Genomic DNA, 25,625 nt, shown 5'->3' on the forward strand with positions numbered 1-25,625 from the left:
ATAAAATCGACAATTGGTCAGGAAATTACAGTGACACTGACATAGCAGAGTGAATGCACATTTGATGGTAGAAAGGGTGCATAGATGCATCCTCAAACCGTCCGCTAGTTAATGTCTGGGTGCTGTACCTCCATGGGGTTGTGAAGGGTGGACAGTGTAAACAGAGGATAAAAGTCCTTCACACAGAAAGGGAGGGTGACCAGGAGATTGTTCCGAACGTAGCTGAATTCGACAAAAAAGTTATGATATGGTACAATAACAAGGAGATGTGTGCTATATCGATCAGTAGTTGGAGAGGAGCTGGTCAGAGGATATCCAAGAGACTGCTTGTTAAAGATGTGGAGGACCCCAGGCAGTGCTACAGTATAGTATGCACAAAGAGTGCAGGGGATTACACTCAAACAAGTCAAAGGCTGCCTCTTAACATGTGCAGTGTTAGACTGTTGCAATGAACCTTGAAAGGGCCCCATGGTGACAAAAAATACCCTAACGGTGATTGACGTTGGAGACCAATGAGTTACGACATTGGGAGGATTTGGCAAATAAGTACCACTTTAGGGGCACAACGTGCTGAAATCGGACACACGGTGTAGTTGGTTCCACCTGTGGTGGACGAGGCGGTGAACATGGTGCTCTATGTACTGTAAAGAGCGGCTGCAAACCAATGCCACAGTGCAGTGTGTGAGGCCCATAAAGTCAATCCCTAAGTAATGAATAGTGTGTAATATCAACAGGGAGCGTATCTAGCACCGCAATTTCAAGTCCACGTCCGATGTGCATCATCATCGACTTGTGTACATTAAGGATGCTACGCAAAATATGTCTATACTGCTGGATCGAGTCGATTGTGTCACTGAGTTCTGGTGTGGAGTAGGCGAGAGTTAGAGCGTCTTCATAGGCACTGAAGCGGTAGGTATTATCGGGTAAGATGAGACCCTGCAGGGAGCTGTAAGGTGGCAGCATACAGTAGCTGGGACATAGGACATCCTTGATGCAGAGAGTGGCGTACAGGAATCAGTACAACAAGTCTCCAATTGACTTAGACCGTGGAGGCAGCAGGAAGAAGCAACTGATGGGTCGTGTCTACAGAGATTTGAGGAAACCCCTTACGTTTAGTGACCATGAGGAGGAATTGATATCTAACGTGACTCAAGGTACTTACAAAATCAATAGACACCAGTGCTGCACGGAGCTGACAGACCATGGCATTCCTCCAAAGCCGCCTGAAGGGCAGCTTCACAACCACGTGCCGTCTGTTCTGGTGAAAGTACCGTAGGTAAGACCGTATGTATGTGCACTGCTAAGAGGCGCATGTAGATTTTATAATCCGCATTCATTAAGGTAAGGGTGCGGCATGCGGTGACATTTGTCCCTCCTGATGGCTTAGGTACCAGCAAAAGAACGCCAGTGACATATTTGGGTGGTACCAGTAAGGATGGCGTAAACAGTTCCCAAAGCAACCCTGTCCAGTGAGGGAGCATTAAGGTGGTCAAAGCTCGGTAGAACTCCAGTGGGAGACCACCTAGTGCCGGCGACTTGTTTTTGCCCCCTTGTCGGTTTCATCACCTCGTCTGAGGTGATTGCAAACATCATAGGTGTTGACTCTGCAATGGTGAGGGTTCGTTCAGGAGCGGAACGGAGGTCTTTAGGAATTGGCTCCAGCATTAGATAGTCATCGTAAAAGTGGAGACAGAGGTCAGCGAAGGCATACACCACCGCCGCCTCCATTGTGTGCCGAGTACCATAAGAGGTGGTGAGGGCAGAAACAAAAGAGTCGACGTCGACAACGATGGCCAGATGCAGCAAGGACCATGGACAGTGATTCGTTGTGTAGAAGATCCTGTTATCGCATATGTACCGTGACGCCAACAGTTTATCTTGTTGGAGGGTGAGGAGAGGGGCTTTAGTAGGCTGGTGCTCCCTATGGACATTAAGTGACGGGGGGAATGCGTTGAGATCGCGAAGGATGGTGTAGTGAAAATTGGTGGTGTCCCGATGTTACACCACTGCTTCCTTGCCACATTTCATGAAGACCTTTACAACTGCAGATTTCACGCACTTAATCACCAGTGCAACGTGGACGCATGCTACGGTAGATGCTTTTCGCAGGACACCTATGTAGTGGCAATACGTCGTCGTCAGTGCTGTGGTTACTAAGTAGGAAACGTTAAGGTTGCAGAACCCTTTGCTGCGCCAGACAGTCTGAGGTGGTAGAGTGTGCAGATGATGGTACAATGGCCCGAAAGCGTAAGGGACCATTTTTCTGACTGGCAGACGTCATTTCCAAGGTAGACAGAGACATAAAACTGTCCGAGTCTGCTCACAGAATGTGGTGTATAGCCGGAGACGTCGGTATGATCCTTCTCTCAAACATCAACGAGATGAAAGTCCACGATGTGGCGTCGGACATGGCAAATAACCATCTAGTCCTTTGGATGGAGGACTCAGTTGAAACTGGTGTCTACAACAAAGCTAACATAGTGTCCCGAAATCAGTGAGAAACGTCGTATGCGAAGATCGTGGATCGCTGCTGACAGTTTGTGGAGCCACACAGGGTGTAGATACTGACGTTCTGGCGCACTGCCGATCATGTTGATGTTTAATATAGCAAACCTGTACGCCTATGCTAAAGGTGGCGGATGCGCGCATACCGTCGCCGGAGGCGGTATGGGGCAGGGACTGCGAAGAGGTCCTGTCCCACCGACCGGAGTGCGGTCAACGAGATCTAGTGGTGGTATTTTAACCCCGGGAAGAAACCATTCAATGTCAAGCGCCTTTGGGCGGGCGAAGTCCGAGCAAAAAGGTGAAACGTAAAGTCGTTTTGCATTACATGTGCGCGCAACGGCCGAGGTGATCCAGACACGCGACACGTGCCTCGCTAGCGGAGCTCTGGTACCTAACCTCTCCTGAGCAGTGCCGGCGGCATACTACCTTTACTATTATTAACTATAGACAGTAACATAACAACTAAGCTATATAGCTCTTTAGGTATTATGTTGGCCTTGGGGGCGAGGGGAGGGGGAGGGGGGGAACGCCACTCAAATAAAAAAAAAGTGAGACATCAGTACGTGCCAGAAATGTTGCTGCTTATTTGTTAGCCACTAGATTTTCGCCCGGATATGGCTGTCCAATTACAGCTTCAGATCCGTCTCAATGCCGGTATCCTAGACCGGACGTTACACGATAAACCGCATTACTTCCTACAAATGTTAAGTGGGCTCTTCAAAAGTTCATTACATTCGTAAGGCAAAGAATTAATTAATGCTACCGTCTAGGAGTAATCACATTTGTTTATTAAGACGGAAAAACTGTTTAGTGACTTCTCTGGAAGTATTCGAAACTTTGTTACTTTCCACTGCAATGAACAATATCACAACGATTGAACCAGATAGCGCTGTAGGTAAAAAATGAGACACGATTAGGAGCATCCAGAAACTGATGCACTGTCAGATTTTGTACTACGGATCGTCACACAGCAGAAACTCACGTTTGGACCATATGCCGGGTTCTGAAAATCTCAGTGAGACCCCATCCGTCATCAGATCGATGGAACAGCGTTTATAAGCTAAAGAGGACAAGACAAAGAGAAAGGTTGTAAAATGTAGCCGGGCGGTGTGGCCTACCGGTTCTAGGCGCTACAGTCTGGAACCGCGCGACCGCTACGGTCGCAGGTTCGAATCCTGCCTCCGGCATTGATGTGTGTGATGTCCTTAGGTTAGTTAGGTTTAAGTAGTTCCGAGTTCTAGCGGACTGATGACCTCAGATGTTAAGTCCCGTAGTGCTCACAGCCGTTTGAACTTTTTTGTAAAATGTACACTTTCACGGCCGGAAATGACACAATTAATAAAATATTCCAAGCTATTATGCCGTGGTCGGAAGGATTTCACATTAAAACTCTTCGTTCCCATCTGCGGAGGGCATTTTCAAGGGGGTCGAACCTTCTTTGAGTGTCTGAAACTGAATGACATTTGGATCCCGGTGCTGAAAGGAGTGAGTAAGAGTCTTCCACCACGGGGTGGACAACGGCAACCGACAACGGCCAGTTGCGGCCGGGTATTCAAGCATGTGCTGTCCCACCACAGCATGGGAGCACGCGTGAACGGAATTTTGCTGCTGTCAATAGCGAGCCTGTGTGTGAAACAGACACTCAAAGAAGTTACGATCCCTTTCGAATATGTCCTCCAGAGATGCGGACGAAACGTTAGGTTTCAATGTGATATCTGTCCGACCGCGGCATAATAGTAAAGAATGTTTTATTAAAAGAGAAGGGCTCAGCCGGGATTTGAACCCGGGACCTCCTGCACCCAAAGCAGGAATCATACCCCTAGACCACTGAGCCAGCTGAGGTAGAAACATGCAGACGTTTACAGCTGTAGCACGCTGTCCAGAGTGGGAGTTTGTCCTTGAGTGACGAAAACTTCTGACGTCTCTTGTGGGACCCTGTGGCATTCTGAGAGCACGCGCTCATAATGGTGTGCTTCTGGATGTTGAGCCGAGTTGTTGTTTCTGTTTTATGCATAATATTTCCACGAGCGGCCCAATCGACTGGTGCCGGTGCAGCCGGCCGCGGAGGCGCTGCAGTCCGGAACCGCGCGACTGCTACGGTCGCAGGTTCGAATCCTGCCTCGGGCATGGATGTGTGTGATGTCCTTAGGTTAGTTAGGTTTACGTAGGTCTAAGTTCTAGGGGACTGATGACCTCCGATGTTTAGTCCCATAGTGCTCAGAGCCATTTTTGTCCCGGTGCTGCAACGAACTGTGGTGTTATGTGTACTAATTGATAGGACCCAGCCTGAGAGATTACAAGAGAGTTCTTCGTTTACTTTCCCTACGTAGCGCTGAAGGAAGCCATTTTGGGCTATCTTCAGACCGATGACGAAGTCATTAAAGACAGAACATATGCTCGGATAGCACATGGATCAGGAAGAAAATGAGCATATCGTTTTCAAAAGAAACATCCCGCCATTCCCCTGACTTATTTATGAAAGCACGGGAGACCAAAATAGGAGTTTCCGAACTGATCTTCTCCAATCTGAATTCAGTGCGGTGCATACCTCGCTCGGTCGTAACGCTGAAAATTTAATCGGATGTGTACTACTATCTCATTTGTCAACTTCTTCTAGTGGGGTTTGCCCTAAACCTGAAATATTTTCTTCTTTGTGTAAATGTAATTCCTGGAAATGATATACGTGCTACGTACTAACTAATATTCTGATGAAAATACACATCGAGTGGAATACCAGAAAGATGAAGTTATTGTGGCAGCGAAAGAGTCGTGGATGGATTATTAGACATCGTGCTGGGTGAAGTTTGAGTTTCCTTCAGAAAGATCCGGAAACTGGCTTTTATCAGTTTATGCGAACCACTGAAAAAAAATTCTTTTTGGGGTTTATTTATAAAATGATTTATGTAACACAAATTCTTGCTTATGAAACCTTAAACATGTTATATTTACAGTGTAGTTTGTACACCGTCTTTTGCAATAGTCTAATTTAGGCCACACGTGTTTCGTTTAATTGCCGAGCATCTTCAGTGGCCACTGTAACAATGCGGTTTTTCTCACAAATCTGTCTGCCAAGATCGTAAACAGTTCTTGTGTTTTACATTGTTACTGCTAAACAATATTAAATTACAATTAATACTCACTATTTTTGTGCTTTCTACTTCATTGCAAATGTTCTTCGACATATACGGTAGGTGCTCCATTTTTAGAACGCAGCATTTCACTGACAATAGGGACTCTTTTCGTTCCATTGAGACATTTGTGGACACATGTCGGCACAATTGTACACGCAGTGCTGTGAACTGCATTCCGAAGACTAGTGTAATAGCCAACCCGGAGCGAGAAGGAGGGTGAAGAAAAACGGCCAACGTAACTTTTTGCGCGAAAAATAGGTAAGTATTGAAGAGATTAACTTTTTGACACTTTATTTGCATCAGCTGCTCGTGAAGTTTCAATAATTGCTAAAATCACTAATTATGCTTTATGCCCTGATATTTCTCCAGAATTAGACCTCACGGTGATCAGTTTGATAACCCACTTGCTGATTTCCCACTTATAGTTTGGCTATGACAATTTGAGAAAATGCATTTTATAATTTGTAGGGAAGCTTGGCGAAGAGTTCTCGGGCTTCCAGCCGGGTGGCGGTGTCTTCAAACTGCGACGTTTCGACGAGTGACATACTCATCATCTTCTGGCGAAGTCGAAGAAGGGAAGCTTGTTTTCATTCGACACAAAATTGGAAATACGGTCGCGAAGGTAAGGCGCTGGCCTTGGCGGAAGCGGTGTTCATATATCAAAATGGACCATTCTTACGTGTTGATGATAAAATTTTCAGTAGTCGGAATGTTGCTAAAGTTCTGATCTACACTACTGGCCATTAAAATTGATACACCACGAAGATGACGTGCTACAGACGCGAAATGTAACCGACAGGAAGATGATGCTGTGATATGCAAATGATTAGCTTTTCAGAGCATTCACACAAGGTTGGCGCCGGTGGCGACACCTACTACGTGCTGACATGAGGAAAGTTTCCAACCGATTTCTCAGACACAAACAGCAGTTCACCGGCGTTGCCTGGTGAAATGTTGTTGTGATGCCTCGTGTAAGGAGGAGAAATTCGTACCATCACGTTTCCGACTTTGATAAAGGTCGGATTGTAGCCTATCGCGATTGGGGTTTATCGTATTGCGACATTGCTGCTAGCGTTGGTCGAGATCGAATGACTGTTGGCAGAATATGGAATCGGAGGGTTCAGGAGGGTAATACGGAACGCTATGCTGGATCCCAACGACCCCGTATCACTAGCAGTCGAGATGACAGGCATCTTATCCGCATGGCTGTAACGGCTCGTGCAGCGACGTATCGATCCCTGAGTCAACAGATGGGGACGTTTGCAAGACAAAAGCCATCTGCACGAACAGTTCGACGACGTTTGCAGCAGCACGGACTATCAGCTCTGCTTAACAAGCAGTTGCTCTGCCATTATGCCATCCGGACACAGTTGTCACAACAGTCAAAATGGTGTCTGTTCTGTCGGACATGTCCGAAAGAAGAACACCACATATATATAATCAAGGCGATGACGGCCAATGATCCCTTCAGTACAGATGCACACCAATCTCGAACTTATACGGGAATCGGCGAGAAGCGTGATGAGGCTAATGATGAGCAGGGATACCGCGTCAGTAGTGTGAGGTATAAGCTGAGATTTTGGGTCTGTCGGGAGGCGTGCTGGGGTAGTCCGTGCGGGTGTGGTGACCACAGTGCCCGGATGGCATAGGGGTCACCGCAACTACCTAATAATCAAGAGACTCGGGTTCGAATCGTGGTCTGGCACAAATTTTCAACTTGCTTCATTGATACTCGTATAAATCAATGACCACTGGCAGCTGATCTCTTCAATATTCTGTGCCATGATTATTAGAGTTTCAAGACTGATCCCTCGTAAAAGAGAGGGCTGATTTCCTTTCCTATTTGATTTTGCAATCAAAGAAAGTACGCCATTTGTTATGATCTGGATGTTGATGTGACGTGAAGACTCAGTCTTCCTTTTCTTCGTCCCAAGAGATTCCATAATTGGTTTTTATGGTCATCAGTTTTCAGTCAAAGACCTTTGTTCCTAACGTCTCTCCCACCCTGCAGAAAGCAAAGAAAACCGCTCATACCAGTAACTGTAACGTACCTTATACAGTTGACGCGAAGGCTACGGCATCCTGCTGTGCGATACCGTTTTTGTACGCATTATCATGCGACATATTTCTTGATGGTGCACAATTGTGACCTGCAATCAGTACCTGTTTGTCGCACGATTCTCCTGGGTCCCTGCAGAACAGACATACGGTATATGTGCATTCCTCCGCGATTGCCCAAGCACGGCTGATCGACTACATTCATTTATCAAAAATGGTTCAAATGGCTCTGACCACTATGGGACTTAACAGCTGAGATCATCAGTCCCCTAGAACTTAGAACTACTTAAACCTAACTAACCTAAGGACATCACACACATCCATGCCCGAGGCAGGATTCGAACCTGCGACCGTAGCGGTCGCGCGGTTCCAGACTGAAGCGCGTAGAATCGCTCGGCCACTCCGGCCGGCCCATTCATTTATCCTTCACTCTGATTAAATGACCAACATGCCTCGTTTTGTCTACCCAAGTGGTCTCTTTCAAAATCAAAAACTTTTGAAAAAGCTGTGAAATGCTCTTTCGAGGTGTATAGCTTCCTTAATTTTTTTTCTTTCTTTCTGATGATCACAGTGAAACGGCTATTTTGATGAGTTATTCTCATAATTTATTTTGTAAAAATTCTTATCCTGCTGTTGGATCGTCTGAGAAAGTTAATATTACAGAAAATCGTTGGGAAATCCAAAGGTTGAAAAATTTAATGCAGTGGTTCGAAACAGTTTGGAGTCCATTACCCCCTGAATGCAGTCAGATATTAGCTAGTACCCTTCCTCTTGCTCCCGCACCATCTTCAACATCAGCACATAACTTAATCTGACAATGAATAAGAATTTTGTTTAAACAGTTTTATTTTTAAAGTGACGAAAGACATATTATAGTACTAATGAGTTAGTGAGACATCTACTGCTGCTTATTTCAAACTGCCTTTCTTTATAGAACGATGGAGCCGTTATCAGCGCATTGCGAGTGCTACCTACAATTCCTTCTCAGAAAAGGAAACTAACTATCCATAGTAAGAGCAGATACTTGTTACACATCACGCTTCCTCTGCAGCACCCCTCTCTCTTCAACCACATGGTGCACCCTCATTTAAAATCAGTTAATTTAAAGACAGATTTAGGTTAAAAACAACAGTTGAGATCGCAGTAATATTTGTTTATTAAGCGGTTTCGGCTTATATTAAAGCCATCTTCAGAATTTTTGGCCCCCGATGGATGGTGCTGGCGGCTCCTCGGTTTTCTCGTGATGCCACGATCGTACACAGTGAACAACTCGGAGAAGGTATTTTCATGAGGCAAGTATATGGGATGGATATGTATGTCTCAGTTTTAGTGTCATAGATACGTGGTACAAAGAACAAAGTATGTGTTTATAAGGTGGACTATGTGAGGAAGATGTCGTTCATACATTCGTTTCACAACCTCCACCACATTGTGCCACGCATTAATGGTAGTATTTGAGAGAAAAAAAAGAACCAATAGGTAACTTATGTAACCAGTCTTATTGTCTTATAAAATAGTGATAATAGTTTTGACTTTTTAAAAATAATTTAGTTTCGTGACCCTTTTGTCTTAACCCCTCAGAAAACGTCATTTTGCCTCTCAGAGGTAACTACGCAAGCATGGGAACCGGTATATCTGATAGTTGGTAAAGGTAACCAAACAGTCTTCTTTTTCTTTTGCCTTTATCCAGTACCTGGATCGGGTCGGCATGGTTCTTGTTGGATTTGGCACTGTTAATGTCAGAGGACGGCCGAATGCCCCTCCTGTCGCCACCGCCTCCAGCCAACCGAGGACGGAATTAATATCCCCAGCTGTCTGCGAGTAGTGTTATCCATGTGGATGTGTGCAAACTTTTTCTAAGACAGTTTTTTAAAATTTTTGTCGTCCTTGCTCTACTTATTACGTACACATGTCTCTCTTACTGCTACTATTATCAGTGTCGATAAAATTATTTGTATCAGTTTTGATAGTGAGAATATTTTATAACTTTTCTATAATATTGGGGGGGAGGGGGGGGGGGAAATTGGACAGGTGTACTTTCGAGTGAACATGGTACCCGGTAATTACTGAACACGAATATTTTGCTGCAACCTTCAAGCTCTCTTACCAGCACTCCATAAAGTACTCTACATTAAATTTAACCTCATGGGTCGCTTTAGCAAAGACAAAAATTATAATACTGAAGTAAGTATCGAACTGCACAAACCACTGTTGGAAAGATCTGTTCCTCGCAGACCGAACACAGCTACTTAGCATAGCTAACTGCGTTGTAATTATTGCACAGGGCTCACAAGGACGCTATAAATAAGTTGTTTACTGAGACGAAACCCTTTTAATTTTAGCAGAGTACAAGTTTTGTTAATCAAATGTCATCAGCTAAAACTGTATCAATGCGCACACTTCGACATCTTGCATCACTTGCATGTCGTGTATCTTAAGTGACACAGTTCACATACTAGAGGTGATGACTGTAAAGGGGACATGTAAAGCGGAGTGTTGTGTATGTGAGGTTGGTTGCGATGAAAGCGAGAAATAAAGTGAGGCAGTTCGGTGTCACGTAGCCTACACCTCTCAAATACCATGAAGGGGATAGGCTGGTTTATCCCCAACAACAGACGGTTATCAATAGTGTCATTTGCCATCACTCCACGAGACACCATGCAGATCTGGCATGTGACCCAAAAAACTGTCTCAAGGTTTGATTACGAGGAAATTTACCCCCTCTAACCCCCTTCTACGTCACTGTATCCCTTCTCTAAACCACTCACCTTGTTAAATACGGCTGTACCATTTCTAGCCTAAAATAAAACTTTTGTCCACCCCGAAGAGCTTCGTCCAGCAAAAGTGAAAAGATTTCGGTGTGTGATGTGCACATTCTTTATGGCAAGTGGCCACTTCAATAACATTGTTGTCTATGAAACCAAGAAAGTACTTCAGGTTGGTATTTTGGAGTGCACCTGCCCAGATTCTTCGAATGCATCATGCAGAAACGTCTAAAATAAATTCTGCTTCAGATCACATCATGACAACGCACCAGCTAATCACAGAGTCTCGCGAACGGACCCATCTTTGGTCGTCTGTGTACAAAGCATACCATACCTGAAGGAGATCTCAAAAAACAGCTTACCGCGGAGCTTTCTCCAAATCGTTTGAACGGATACAGCGATTCGCAGAAAATCTGCTACAGAGTTTTAAAAAGGTGCGTATGGATTAATTTCAAAAGATGATAATTCCGATACAGTTTCAAAATTGTCAGCACATCCCGCACATAGCAGAATCCCTTGCTCTAGTATTTTCCACCATATTTCCCACATTGTTAAAAAGTAAATCCTTCTGCTAAATTTCTTCGTTATAATTTGAAGCACCGCAGGATTTCAAATAACAGACCATGTACTAGTTTCAGAAAACTGGACAAGAGTTTCCCTTCTAGCACATATGAGTGGCACAGTATGCACAGGAAAAATATGAAAGGGCAAAATAGAAGGGCTCAGCCGGGATTTGAACCCGGGACCTCCTGCACCCAAAGCAGGAATCATACCCCTTTTTTTTTTTTTTTTTTTAAAACCTTTATTAAAAAAACAATGTTACACATTGCAAATATATTCTAAGTTAAACATACATGTAGTTATTTAAACAAAGCGGTTTGATCATTTCAATTGCGCTGACATTAAGGAAAGACAACAGAAGATTGTGTTACTGACTAATTCACCAGAAGAATTAAATTAAACATAAATGCTTGAGAATGGCGGAAAGGAGATATATAATAAAGTTGACTAGCCTTCCAACCACACTTTCTGGACATTAAGTGAATCTAAGTATTTGAAGTGATCAGCTCTATATAATCAGTCTTTTCACTGCAAAAATGAACAGCGCAATGTGCCAGCCATTGAATATGGTTTTAACCAATCGATAAGGAGATTTCTATAAAAACTGTCTATTTCCAAATTTCTAGTATAAGCCAGTAATGCACCTTTCATGTTTTGTGTTTGGCACTATTAGACACACAATCTCAATGTCACATAAGTTCTGTACATTAGCTTATAAATTTCAAAAAACTACTCTCTGAAATAGAGAAAGCACACATCATAAATATACTGTAAAATCTTAAAAATAGTATCCTTAAGGTAACTACAATACATCACTGTCAACACAGTCTTCTTTTTTATATTAACCAATGCCCATTCTTTCAAATACAATTTTTAGCATATTACCGAACTTTTTCTTGTGATTCGAATAGCTTCTAATTTTGTGGAACTCACACAGCATGTGTACCTTGAACTCTATGATGCTATCGGATCCTAATTTGTTAAGGACGTTGTTAACAAAATTTCCCAGCAACCAGTACACAGCGTTATTTTTTGCTTCTGGGAAATAGCGTGCTTCAGGCCTGTGTATCAATGACAGCGATATATACTCAGGGGATGTTCTTGTAATCAGAGCTATTTGCTCCCGGATCCACTTCCAACTATACATGTGACCACTGCAAGTATATCTATGAATTACTGTGTCAACTAGATGGCATTGTTGACATAAATTTGTTTCACAGAGTCCGATTGCGTGCAGTCTTTCATTGGTGCTAACTATGTTGTTAACTGTCTTGTACCATGACGTTTTTATATTAGACGTGAGCACATTAGAACTAATGTTTTTCCAAATCTCAGTCCACTCAATATTTGGAAACTGTCGTTCTATTTTGTTTCTTCCTTCGCTTTTCTTTCGTTCCCGCATTATGGCTCTCGATGTTAAGTGTCGGGACTGCCTGAGTTCGACACTGACATAACTAAACTCAACATAGAAAATCCTCACGTGATGTAAGCGACTGTTGATATTCTGCACGTCAATCGGGGGAAGCAGGCTTGGAGGTTTAATGATCTCGAAAAGTTGGCTGGTTATGCTTTCTCGCGAGTCTCTTATTAAATTAACTTGCCTTTTGATAAAAAGAGCAGAGGCTTTATCCGTTATATCAGTTAATCCTAGTCCACCATTTTTAGGATCTAAAGTGGCTACTTTAGCAGGTACTCTGAACACTTCACCTCTCCACAAAAATTTTGTGATTTTGGACATTATTCTCCTCGCTATCATTCTCGGTATTGGAAACAGCTGGGCAGTATAATAAGCCTTATAGCAAGGATGCATGAGTTGATATACTGTGTTCTTTGAACTTGGTTCATATATCGAGTTAAATTCTCTACAATGGCTCCTTGCACTTTATCTGCTGCTACTTTCCAATTTAAAGCAGTCATTTTCATAGGGCATGCTGTCAGGGTGATCCCAAGTGTTTTATGTTGTCGGACTAATTTTGCCCACTCGACGTTGATATTATCAAAACCTCTGAGATTTAACATCTTACTTTTTTTTCCGTTTGCATTGGCTCCAGATGCTCTACAGTACGAATCAATCACTGTTGCTAGCGTGGTTACCTCGTCATTATTCCTTATAATGACCCCTATATCGTCAGCATAGGCTCTTATAACTGTTTTGTTTCCTGATAATGTTAAGCCTTTTAATGTAACATGGACATGTCGGAGGAAAGGTTCCAGCGAAATTGCGAAAAGCGACATGGACAGAGGACTTCCTTGAGGAACACCTCGTTGTATTTGCATCGGCCTGGATTGTTGTCAATTCACCGCTATTTTAGCATTTATTCCAGTTGCTATGTTCTTAATCAACTGTATAACCCTATCGTTGAAACCTATTTTCTTCAATGTGTGTAGAAGATATTCATGGTTTACTACATCGAACGCCTTATAAAAATCTAAAAACAATAAAGCACACTTTATGTTTGTTACAGAAGTTATTGCAATGATATCCCTGAATTCCGCTAGATTTTGAAAAATGGTTCTGCCTTGCGCACAATTCTGATGTTGACTAATAATTTTATCTGTAAGGCATGAAATTCTCTTGTTTATTATTCTAGCTATTAATTTATAATCAGAATTCAGCAGTGAAATTGGACGAAAATTGTTTAAGTCTTTGTTTCCATTATTTTTTGGCACCAGAACAATTTTACTCTCCTTAAACTCAGCCGGAATCATTTTACCCTGAATAACCTCATTTACAATGTCCGTGATTTTCGCACCTACTATTGGCCAGTAACGGATGTAAAACTCTGCTGGCAGACCATCCGGTCCTGGGGATTTTTTTTGGTGGCGAGGCGCACAGAGTCTCATACACGTCTTCTTCACTGGCAACCTCGAGAAAATTTTCGTTGTCATCTTCTGTCAGCTGTGGGGCTAGGATGTCAAGGAATTCTTCCAAGGAAGCATCACTACTTTGATGTACAGAATATAGCTCGCAATAATAGCGATAAATCTCGTCCATGATATCCTGCTGGGTTCTGAGAATCGTGCCGTTTTTTGTTCGAATTTCTTCAATAAAAGTTCTTCTCCCGTTTTTCGTATGCTTCACTAAATGATATAGGGAAGCAGTTTCATCTGCTGACACCGAATTTGCCTTCGATTTTATTTTCAACCCTTCCATTTGACTTCTCTTGATATTAAGTAACTTGGCTTTGACTTTTTTTATGTCTGCTATCCGAAGTGAGGAACCTGCTGAGACTTGATCATATAGATCTCTCAAAACGGAATAGTAATACTCTATAGTGCATTTCATTTCCCTTGCGCTCTGGGCACTGTATTGAATAAGAACTTTCCTCAACTTTGGCTTTGCCATTTTAACCCACCAGTCAATAGTAGTGGCATATCTACTACGGGCTCGCAGGCATATTGCCCATGTTTCTTTAATCAGATCTTCTAAATCATGATTAACTAACAAGGAAGTGTTCAAATTCCACTGATTCTTGAATCGGCGAACCGGCTGTCTTGTTAGATTTATGCAAGCTAAGACACTTGAATGGTCTGAAAAGTACGTAGGAATGGTTTCTACTTTTGTCACGGAAGTTACAAGACTTTTAGAAATATATAGTCTATCAATCCTGCTACGTGATGTTGCCGTGACATAAGTGAACTCAACAGTGGAGGGGTATTTGATTTCCCATATATCCTTTAACTCTAAACCAGTAACTAGTTGTTTTAGTTCAACTGAGAAATTAAAATTAGGTAACTGATCTTTTCGATTTAAAACACAATTAAAATCACCTCCAAGTAATAACTGTCTTGGAGATTTCCTTAACAAGTATATCAAGTCATCTTTGAAGAAACGTGCCCTGTCAGCTCGATGAGAACTTCCTGAAGGGGCGTACAAGTTGATGATAGTCACATCATAGATATTTAGTCCTATTCCCCTTCCGGATTCCAGTCGTTCCACCTCACTTACTGTAATCCCTTCCCTTACCAAAATAGCTGTTCCAACACTTGTTTCGGGAGACACATTTATGTAACTGACAAAACCGGGAATTACCAAATCCGAAATTAGAACTTCTTGTAACAGGGCAATATCAGTCGCAGATTCGTACAAAAATTCCTTAAGGGCCGATAATTTCAAACCAGTCGTGATTTTATTTATGTTTATAGTGGTGACAGAATAAGATTGCGTCATTGTGCTGTCACTATGTGGTTGTTTTGTTGAACTAATTTAGTTTACTGTGGTTCAGGGTTCAGTTAAGCTGTAACAGTTTTCTCGGAAGGCTGAACATGGAATAACACTTCAATCAGTTTATTAGTTACTGTCCCGTTTTTTTCTACTTCTGATGTTTTCTCTTGTACCGCAAGTAGACTGATTTCCTGGTAAACTTTCTGATTTTTCCTCCAGTGATTCGTGTACGACCGTTTCGGACTGAACATTCTTTGGGCTTGGGTCGCCCCTACTGGATTTTCCCTTCCCTTGGTTACGAGCTACATTCTCATTTGGTTGCGTCGGTATTTTACTTCGCGGCTTATCTGGAGCAGCAGCAGACGCTTTAGCAATTTCGGTTGCCGGCGCCTGCCCTGAGGTGTTGACCGTGATTTCAGTTTGGCCACCACTTCCTCGTTCTTTATTAATTTCACTCACTTTCTGATCTAGGGAAACAAATGGAGACTGCAGTTTTGCATCCTCTCCCTGAATTTGTTTATTAACAGATAGATTCTGATCTTTGCAATCGGCTACTGCACCTGTTGTTTCTTGCAAATTAATGCTGCTTACACCCCTTCCATTTTCTGGTACCGTATGTGTATTATCTATCTGTTCATTAGTTTCCATTCGCATTTTGCCTTCAGGTTCCTCAGCCTTCTCATCGCACTGTTTTTGCTTGCGAAGTGAGGGAGTGGGACAAGACAGCTCGTCCTCGGAACAACTATCAGTTATCTCCAGAGGTCGTTTTTTCGGTTGCATTTCAGTTTCACGAGTAGTGGCAACGGGGTTTCCTTTTGTTGTTAACGGGGGAAATTGACTGTTATCGTGAAGGGAGACATCAGCTTGTCCCGCTGCGTTAACATCCTCAACCAGTTGTTCCGGGCTATTCTTTGGTAACAGATCATTTAAGGTAAGCTTCTGACGCTGTATCAAATTACTTTTAAGCACAACAGTTCGCCGCGGACATTCCTGTCTGAAGTGGCCGGTTTCGTTACATATATGACATGTAGCTTCCTGACCTGTATAAACAATTTGTGCCTTATACCCACAAACAGTTATGTGAGACGGAATATTCGTCTTAACGTCCATCTCTACACAGCGGACCCCGTTAAAACACTGCAGTTTAAAGCGAGGCGACCATCTTTCATTTGCAATTGATTTAACGTCTCCATAGTTTAAAAGAGCTTCCTTAATCTTATCATTTTCAATTTCAATGGGGAGATTCAAGACACGAACGGTTTTGTAATGAATGTCCGCTCTATAGATGGAAACCTTACTTTTATAACCATTCCTATGCACAAAATCTACTTCATAGCCCCACTTTCGTAACACTTTATCAACAGTCGAAGCACTGATTAACTTGACAAAAACACAGTATTTTTCCTGATCCAGTTGCCAGGTATGAACGGTTTCAGAATTTAGACCAATTACCTGTGTAATCCAGTCATCTATTTCCAGGGATGTCGGCTGAACAGGACGGGATTCTTTGTCAAAAGCAAATACCAGAGTATTCTTCCTGAGGTTTGTAGCCATGGTTAATCCGGCGAAGCAATTTCGGTTAAACAACCGAAATTCCAAGTAGCAGCAGCAAGACCAGAAAGAGCGATCAGATCACAAGGAACAGGAACGAACACGGAGATTAACGGACGGACGGCACTCGGCGAAGCACACGTACAGCGATGTAAACACTGAAGTGCAGCGCAACAGTTAACAGCGGCCACTCGCGAGCGCGGCTGAAACGGAACTGAACGGATACAGCGATTCGCAGAAAATCTGCTACAGAGTTTTAAAAAGGTGCGTATGGATTAATTTCAAAAGATGATAATTCCGATACAGTTTCAAAATTGTCAGCACACCCCGCACATAGCAGAATCCCTTGCTCTAGTATTTTCCACCATATTTCCCACATTGTTAAAAAGTAAATCCTTCTGCTAAATTTCTTCGTTATAATTTGAAGCACCGCAGGATTTCAAATAACAGACCATGTACTAGTTTCAGAAAACTGGACAAGAGTTTCCCTTCTAGCACATATGAGTGGCACAGTATGCACAGGAAAAATATGAAAGGGCAAAATAGAAGGGCTCAGCCGGGATTTGAACCCGGGACCTCCTGCACCCAAAGCAGGAATCATACCCCTAGACCACTGAGCCAGCTGAGAAAAAGAAATTTCAGGTTTCACATCTGTACCTCGCTTTCAGTGGTGAGAGTGTCCTTGAGTCACGCCAACACCTCACCACTCTCGCGCGTTCCTCAAGCAAGTTAGTAAACAGGAAACTTACCAGCAAATACAATGTGAGCAAGCACGCCAGTTTGCAGGCTTTATCCATGTTGCGAACCTATTCTCCGTTAAACCTCTATATACTTTGAACTCAGTAGAGGTTATTCATTTGTATACGTCCTCCTCTGTCGATTCCTGTGTTCAGTGTCGGTCACTGAATGGAATCTGTAACACCTTATAAAAGAGCTGAGTTATGTGGATAATTGAACTTATCAGTTCTTAGAGAAATCAACTGTACAAGATCCTGTAGGACTAGTGTCGATTTGGACTTCTGAAAAGATAAAGTTACCATGACAGAAATAAAATGTAAAACTTGAAATGTAACGCATGGTGTATGTTTACTAATACGTCGTGCAAAATACAAGGGTAGTTTCGGAAATAATTGAATTAATTTCGCATTTGTTTAATATTTCTTTGCAGTCCTTTGGGTTACACGGAGACAATATTTATGATCGACATTCCCAGTCTGGGAAGCTTTACTATTTGATCCACAATACTAAGCCTGTACACCTGGTGAAACGGAAAGTTCACCTAGAGGAGGAAAATGAGATCAACATATCGATTGTTTCGTCGCTGAACAAGGAAACCGAAGAGTTACAGACTGTAAGCCACATGAGGTGACATTTCTCAAACATAATGCACAGTTTTGCTTGAAGTTTCTGGTATGTGACCGAAATAATTAATCAGGTTTGATTCCATGGGAATAATTGTGCCCCTCGACCATGATGTAATCCAGGACAGAAATATCAGGTGGGTCATAATAGTGTATTATTTGTATTTTACTGCAGATCTAGATTTCAGCTAACAGCGCAGCTATCATTTTATTCGTATTACAAACGTTACCTTAACCCACCTTTACATATGGATAATGAAAATAGAGAGCGTCAGCCATCCAAGATGGCCTAAGTCGTGGATAGCTGTGTAATACGTAAACAGCAGTCTCAATTTGGTGCTTGCCCATGCAAAAGTTATATTGTAATATGTGTCGTCCCAAATATGCTGAGCTTACATGACTATCTATAACGGTATGTAATTGTGCAGTTGGCATTTTGTACAACTGTGACACGGTTCTTGGGTGGAGTGCTTTTTGAAATGTCTGATTCCTGTGTTATTTTTGCATTTATAGCACTGACGATAGCTGCTCTGTTAGCTGAAATGTAAATCTGCAATTAAATATAGATAACATTACGATCAATGCTGACCTTCTTTCTGTCTTGGAGCAATAAGGTTGTTATCTGGTGACTGGCTCAGCACGAAAAAAGTACACGCAACATTTGCGTGAGGATGTAATATCGGCTCGACGTCACGATAATAAGGTACTGTGAAATTTGTTCCCTATGCAGTTGTGTCTATAATGGCGATTCGTAGCACGTTGGACTCGCATTCGGTAGGACGAGGGTTCAAACCCGCGTCCGGCCGTCGTCATTTAGGTTCTCCGTGATTTTCTTAAATCGCTCCAGGCAAATGCCGGGATGGTTCCTGTGAAAGGGCACGGCCGACTTCCTTCCCCATCCTTCCCTAATCCGATGGGACCGACGACTACGCTGTTTGGTCCCATTCCCCCAAATCAACCAATTAATCAACCATGGCGATTCGTTTGTGATCAGAGTCTATGACTGAGCTTATCGAAATTCCTTTGTTCGTTGCGAAGCTAGATCTCAAGCCCAGTTTCAGTGTGACTAATTCTGCCTCGAAGACTCTCATCCAAGTTTCATCGCTCGCGGAAATTCGATACAGAAATGTACAATGAGATGACAAAAGTCGTGAGTTAGCTATATGCACATATACAGATGGCGGCAGTATCGCGCACACAAGGTACAGCACACAAGCTGTCATTTGTACTCAGGTGATTAATGTGAAAAGGTTTCCGACGTGATAATGGCCGCACTACGGAATTAACAGACTTTGAACGCGGAATGGTAGCTGGATGTAGACGCATGGGATGTTCTATTTCGGAAATCGTTAGGGGATTCATTATTCCGAGATCCACAGTGTCAAGGGTGTGCCTAGAATACTAAATTTCAGACATTACCTCTCACCACGGACAACGCAGTAGCCGACAGCCTTCACTTAACCAACAAGAGCAGCGGTGTTTGCGTAGGGTTGTCAGTGCTGACACAGAAGCAACGCTGCGCGAAATAACCGTAGAAATCAATATAGGACGTGCGACGAATGCATCCGCTAGGACAGTGCGGCGAAATTTGCTGTTAATGAGCTATAGCAGCAGACGACCGACGCGAGTGCCTTGGCTAACAGCACGAGACAGCCTGTAGCGCCTCTTCTGGGCCTGTGACCATATCGGTTGGACTCTTGACTAATGGAAAATCGTGGCCTGGTCAGATGAGTCCTGGTTGCAGTTGGTGAGAGCTGGTGTTAGTATTAGTGTGGCGCGGACCCCACGAAACCATGGACCCGAGCCGTCAACCAGGCACTGTGCAAGCTGGTGATGGCTCTATAATGTTGTGGTCCTGAGATTACATGGAACGAACCTCCTCTGGTCAAATTGAACCGATCGCTGACTGCAAATGGTTATCTTCGGCTACTTTGAGACCATCTGCAGCCATTCAAGGACTTCATGTTCCCAAACAACGACAGAATTTTTATGGATGTCAATACACCATGCCACTGGGCCACAGTTGGTCGCGTTTGGTTTCAAGAATATCCTGGACAATTCGAACGAATCATTTGGCCACCCAGATCGGCCGTCATTAAATCCTTTGAAGATTTATGGGACATTATTGAGAGGTTAGTTCGTGCACAAAACCCTGCAACGGCAACAGTTTCGAAATTATGGACGGCTGTAGAGGCAGCATGGCTCAGTATTTCTGCAGGGGACTTCCAACGACCTGTAGAGTCCATGTCACGTCGAGTAGCTGTTCTACACAGGGCAAAAGGAGGTCCGACACGATATTAGGAGGTATCCCATGACTTTTATCACCGCAGTGTATGCACGATATTCAACGACGAATTTTCGCTTTAGCAAGGCTGTAATTTCCAGACATTTCTGCAACAGTCCTGAAGCTCAGCATGGCATGATCCACCGCTTAGCAGGATTTCTCACGTTTAAATCATCTGTCAGATTTCGGAGTACTGAAGTTAGTCGGATCCCTGTCATGTGAGAAATTTCCTCTCACGAGGAGCCCATTCTTGAGCATACGTCACAAATTTCACTCTTCTTCCATCTTTGTTTTCGGCCTTTGTGGTGATGGATCATCATTTGAGCGCCCATATAACTAAGAGAGCGATTAGGCGACAAAAAATGTACTCCAATTGACTGTTAACCATCCACAAACTTCCTATCCAGCGCCGAAGACTTTTGATGATATTTTTTCCACGTAAAAGTTTGATGTCTTCAGTGGTCCCAGTTGTCGAGACCTGGGCAAACATTATTTAAGAAGACGACTGGACTACAGATGAAACAAAATGTTTTTATCTACAGCGTTCAGTTTCGATTTACTTCAATTGCACCATCCAGTCTACCCTGTGAATTACGATTGAAATGACCCTCGTAGTACATGACACAGGTTACTGATGTTCATTACAATTACAATTACAAATACAAATGTTCCAGCCAACGGCCTGCCTTCGCTGTCGCAGTAGTGAGACCGCGGTAGGATCATGGGCGGTATCGTTGGGCATTCACATGTTCTGGCATGAGAGTCAAGAGTTGAGCCATTAATCTCACTTGTAGAGCTTAGCTTCTCATCCAACACTTTCACTTCACATTATTTCAGAGGGACCACATCTGCCCCGGTAATTCATGTTGTGCGTGACTTGTACGGAACAAAGGAGTCCATTCTGTATTTGTGCAGCTAGCATATTCCTTTCACGGGACGACGTTCAAATCCACCCCGACGATCCAGGTTTAGGTTTCGTGTGGCATCCTTAAATCGCTGGAGGCAAATGCCTGGATGGTTCCCTTGAAAACGGACGACGGCTTTCCTTCCCCATCCTTGGAACATTCCGGGCTTGTACCCCGTCCCCAACGACCTCGATATCAACGGGAGGCTAAACCCTGTTCTTTCTTCCTTAAGTGAAATGAGGTTCAAGGGAATTTATAAATTAAATATGTGGAACATACTTTCATTTGAAAGCTAATACCAAATTATCACAAACAAACAAATATATGTACACTGAAGTCCATAAGGCAATTTTGCAACCCTTACTTATACAAACCGCATGAGCGGACGTGAGATTTATACGTGACACTCGTGTTATTTGATAGTCTTGACGGTATATACATCCCTTGGTGCTTTGAAGAAATTCGTCCCTGTGTCGAAGGATCTGGCCATCAGTAACTCCTGTAGTATTATTTTAATTGCACTGTATTAAAGGCCTATCTTTTTATTGGTTCTGGCAAGTTACTGAATGTGTGTCCTTGAATAATGGACACATTGTTGGCTAAAGTAAGTGTCTTTACATCTTTAATCCACAGAGTGGATTAAAAAGTAACGCGTCCCTCGTCAGAAAACTTTTAATAATGAATATATAACAGTGGAATTAATAGACACACGTCAAAAAAGTTCTGGATCACCTCGGTTCCGAGACTTCCAGAACCTATACAGAAAACTGGAATAGAGATCATCATAAATATCATTTCCGCCATTTTTATTGCTCATGAAAGCCACGCATTGTATGTTGTACCACCATACAGCGAGACCTTCAGAGGTGGTGGTCCAGATTGCTGTACACACTGGTACCTCTGATACCCAGTAGCACGTCCTCTGGCATTGATGCATGCCTGTATTCGTCGTGGCATAATATCCACAAATTCATCAAGGCACTGTTCGTCCAGATTGTCCCACTCCTCAACGGCGATTCGGCGTAGATTCCCAAAGTGGTTGGTGAGTCATGTAGTCCATAAACAGCCCTTTTCAATCTATTCCAGGCATGTTCGATAGGGTTTATGTCTGGAGAATACGCTGGCCACTCTAGTCGATCGATGTCGTTATCCTGAAGGAAGTCATTCATAAGATGTGCACGATGGGGTGGCAAATTGTCGTCCATGAAGACGAAGGCCTCGCCAATATGCTGCCGATATGGTTGCACTATCGGTCGGAGGATGGCACTGACGTATCGTACAGTCGTTACGGCGCCTTCCATGACCACCAGCGGCGTACGTCGGCCCCACATAATGTCACCCCGAAACAGCAGAGAACCCTCACCTTGCTGCACTCGCTGGACGGTGTGTCTAAGGCGTTGCCTCCAAACGTCTCCGACAATTGTCTGGTTGAAGGCATATGCGACACTCATCGGTGAAGAGAACGTGATGCCAGTCGTGAGAGGTCCATTCGGTACGATGTTGCGCCCATCTGTACCGCGCGACATGGTGTCGTGGTTGCAAAGATGAACTTCGCCATAGACGTCGGGAGTGAAGTTGCGCATCATGCAGCCTATTGCGCACAGTTTGAGTCGTTAACACGATGAGCGTTATTCAACATGGCGGCGTTGCTGTGAAATTTCCTCCGAGTCATAATCCGTAAGTGGCAGTCATCTACTGCAACAGTAGCCCTTGGGCGGTCTGAGCGAGGCAAGTCATCGACAGTTCCTGTCTCTCTGTATCTCCTCCATGTGCGAACAACATCGCTTTGGTTCACTCCGAGACGGCTGGATACTTCCCTTGTTGAGAGCTCTTCCTGGCACAAAGTAACAATGCGGACGCGATCGAACCTCGGTATCGACCGTCTAGGCATGGTTGAACTACAGACAACACGAGCCGTGTACCTCGTTCCTGATGGAAAGACTGGAACTGATCTGTTGTCGGACCCCCTCCGTCTAATAGGCTCTGCTCATGCATGGTTCTTTATATCTTTTGGCGAGTTTAGTGACATCTCTGAAGAGTCAAAGGGACTGTGTCTGTGATACAGTATCCATAGTCAACGTCTGTCTTTAAGATCTCTGAGAACCGGGGTGATGCAAAACTTTTTTGAAGTGTGTAGAACTGTCATCTACAGCACACTACCGTTTAACATTGTCACCATGCATATGTACACATTCGCGCCATCATTCGACCGAGGCATCAAAACGTCAGGAAAAATTCATGTTTTGCTTCTGGACTCATTTTTCTGGGAATGATTTTAAAGCTGTTGATAGTGATCTCTAACTCGTCTGTCTCCTCAAATCACATCAACAGCATACCCTCGTCTGACATCCGTGACAGATGGTGTCGGTTGGCCGGTGCGCGGTTTATCTGCAATGTCCGCTTCTCCGTTAGCAAACGTCTTCACCCTACGCTGCACGTTGCTAACGTCCCCATAAACTTTCTTCATGGACCAGTTAAAACAGCTTTAAAACCGTGGGTCAGGAAGCATAACCCTTTTTGACTGTTTTTCGACCGTGACTGTCTCAAGAAGTATGTAACGGTTTTATTAAATTACCGCTACCATTCACAAACTAAAACCTTTACATAAACGTAACCCTGTTTTTTTTTTTGTTTTTTTTTTTTCAAACTGGTTTTGCTGCCTGGGTGCAACAATGGTGCAAATGTGTGCAAATACATGGTGACTATGTTGGAATATAGTTTTGTGCAGAGGACAGTTCGGACTATGATCTGGACAAGTCCGCTGTTGTATGTTCATTATTAATTTTTTTGTGACACTCTAGGCATTATATTTTGATCCAGTCTCGTAGTATTGATTCCATGAACTAATTTTGAATGCCAATTCCTTAAACAGGCCACTGCAGGACAGTCTTGAATTCACGCCAGAAATAAACCGTGTTGCACGCTTTCGGACTAGGAAAACTTTAGGTTTGCTTTATGAATTACCCTTAAGAGTGGTCCCTTATAACACTGCAGAGTGAAAGTGAGCCACGTATACCAGCTTTTTTATTTTTGTGTCACTCATGCCGGACAACATCCGCCTTGCAAATAAGATACGTTTGCCGGAATGAGATTTTCACTCTGCAGCGGAGTGTGCGCTGATATGAAACTTCCTGGCAGATTAAAACTGTGTGTCCGACCGAGACTCGAACTCGGGACCTTTGCCTTTCGCGGGCAAGTGCTCTACCATCTGAGCTACCGAAGCACGACTCACGCCCGGTACTCACAGCCTTACTTCTGCCAGTATCTCGTCTCCTACCTTCCAAACTTTACAGAAGCTCTTCTGCGAACCTTGCAGAACTAGCACTCCTGAAAGAAAGGATACTGCGGAGACATGGCTTAGCCACAGCCTGGGGGAGAGCTTCTGTAAAGTTTGGAAGGTAGGAGACGAGATACTGGCAGAAGTAAGGCTGTGAGTACCGGGCGTGAGTCGTGCTTCGGTAGCTCAGATGGTAGAGCACTTGCCCGCGAAAGGCAAGGTCCCGAGTTCGAGTCTCGGTCGGGCACACAATTTTAATCTGCCAGGAAGTTTCAAGAAACGTTTAAGCGTTCCAGGGTAATCGAATCGACGGTCTCCCCATTACGTCGCTGGATACGATTGCAACCATCACCGCGGGCGAAATTGAAGCGCGATTTCTCATCTGAAGATGAGGACTGCCATTCGTCGGTCCATTGTGACACCATGCACGCAGGTGTTAGGGAGTCAGCAAAACACTTGCTTCGGGCACGCGATCGTAAGCCATCTGGGCGCATTCAATCAATAATCGCTTATCGTGTGACGCGTGGCGCTACAATTGCCGGGCTGTTGTGGCTCAAGCGATTCTCCTGGACGTACCTTACACACTATTGATCACAGAGTGGATGCCTTACCTCGTCGTAAACCATATGTGCCTTGCTTTGACCACTATTGCTACATAAGCAATTCGGTCAACACATGCCATTACAACCACGTTTATATGTCTGTTTCGCATACACCTATTGTATCAGAAAGCGACACTGCTCATTTCTCATCTCATACTTGTCTTCTCCCTCACTAATGGCCTCATCGTCGTCGTAACTTACACTGGCCTCAATCCAAAGGGTAATTTGAACACCGCATTGCTTCACTGGTTCTCCGTCTGTAATGACCTCCTCGTGCTAAATTAATGCTGTTCTCAACCCGAAGACTGATTTGAAAACATCTGTGATATGTTAAACACGGTCTTGGTGGTAAATTAATGCAGATGATTTGGAAAAACGATACTATAACGTTCGAACACAGTATTAGTAGTCATGCTGCTTAACCCAGTCACGTCGATTAAATATCAAAGCGTGAAGTTGC

At 43.6% G+C, this 25,625-nt stretch overlaps 1 protein-coding gene and 2 non-coding genes across 3 annotated transcripts in view; all 3 read right to left on the bottom strand.

Moving 5' to 3' along the window:
- Positions 1-25,625, bottom strand: part of LOC124796726 — a 1,132,495-nt gene that overhangs the window by 549,968 nt on the left and 556,902 nt on the right. The gene's annotated exons all lie outside the window — the stretch shown is intronic.
- Positions 4,268-4,339, bottom strand: Trnap-ugg. Its single transcript has one exon. It is a non-coding gene; the product is annotated as a tRNA-Pro (tRNA).
- On the bottom strand, positions 17,285-17,356 carry Trnap-ugg. Its single transcript has one exon. It is a non-coding gene; the product is annotated as a tRNA-Pro (tRNA).

Source organism: Schistocerca piceifrons, chromosome 1, assembly GCF_021461385.2.
Source record: "Schistocerca piceifrons isolate TAMUIC-IGC-003096 chromosome 1, iqSchPice1.1, whole genome shotgun sequence".
In the NCBI taxonomy this organism is placed as follows: domain Eukaryota; kingdom Metazoa; phylum Arthropoda; class Insecta; order Orthoptera; family Acrididae; genus Schistocerca; species Schistocerca piceifrons.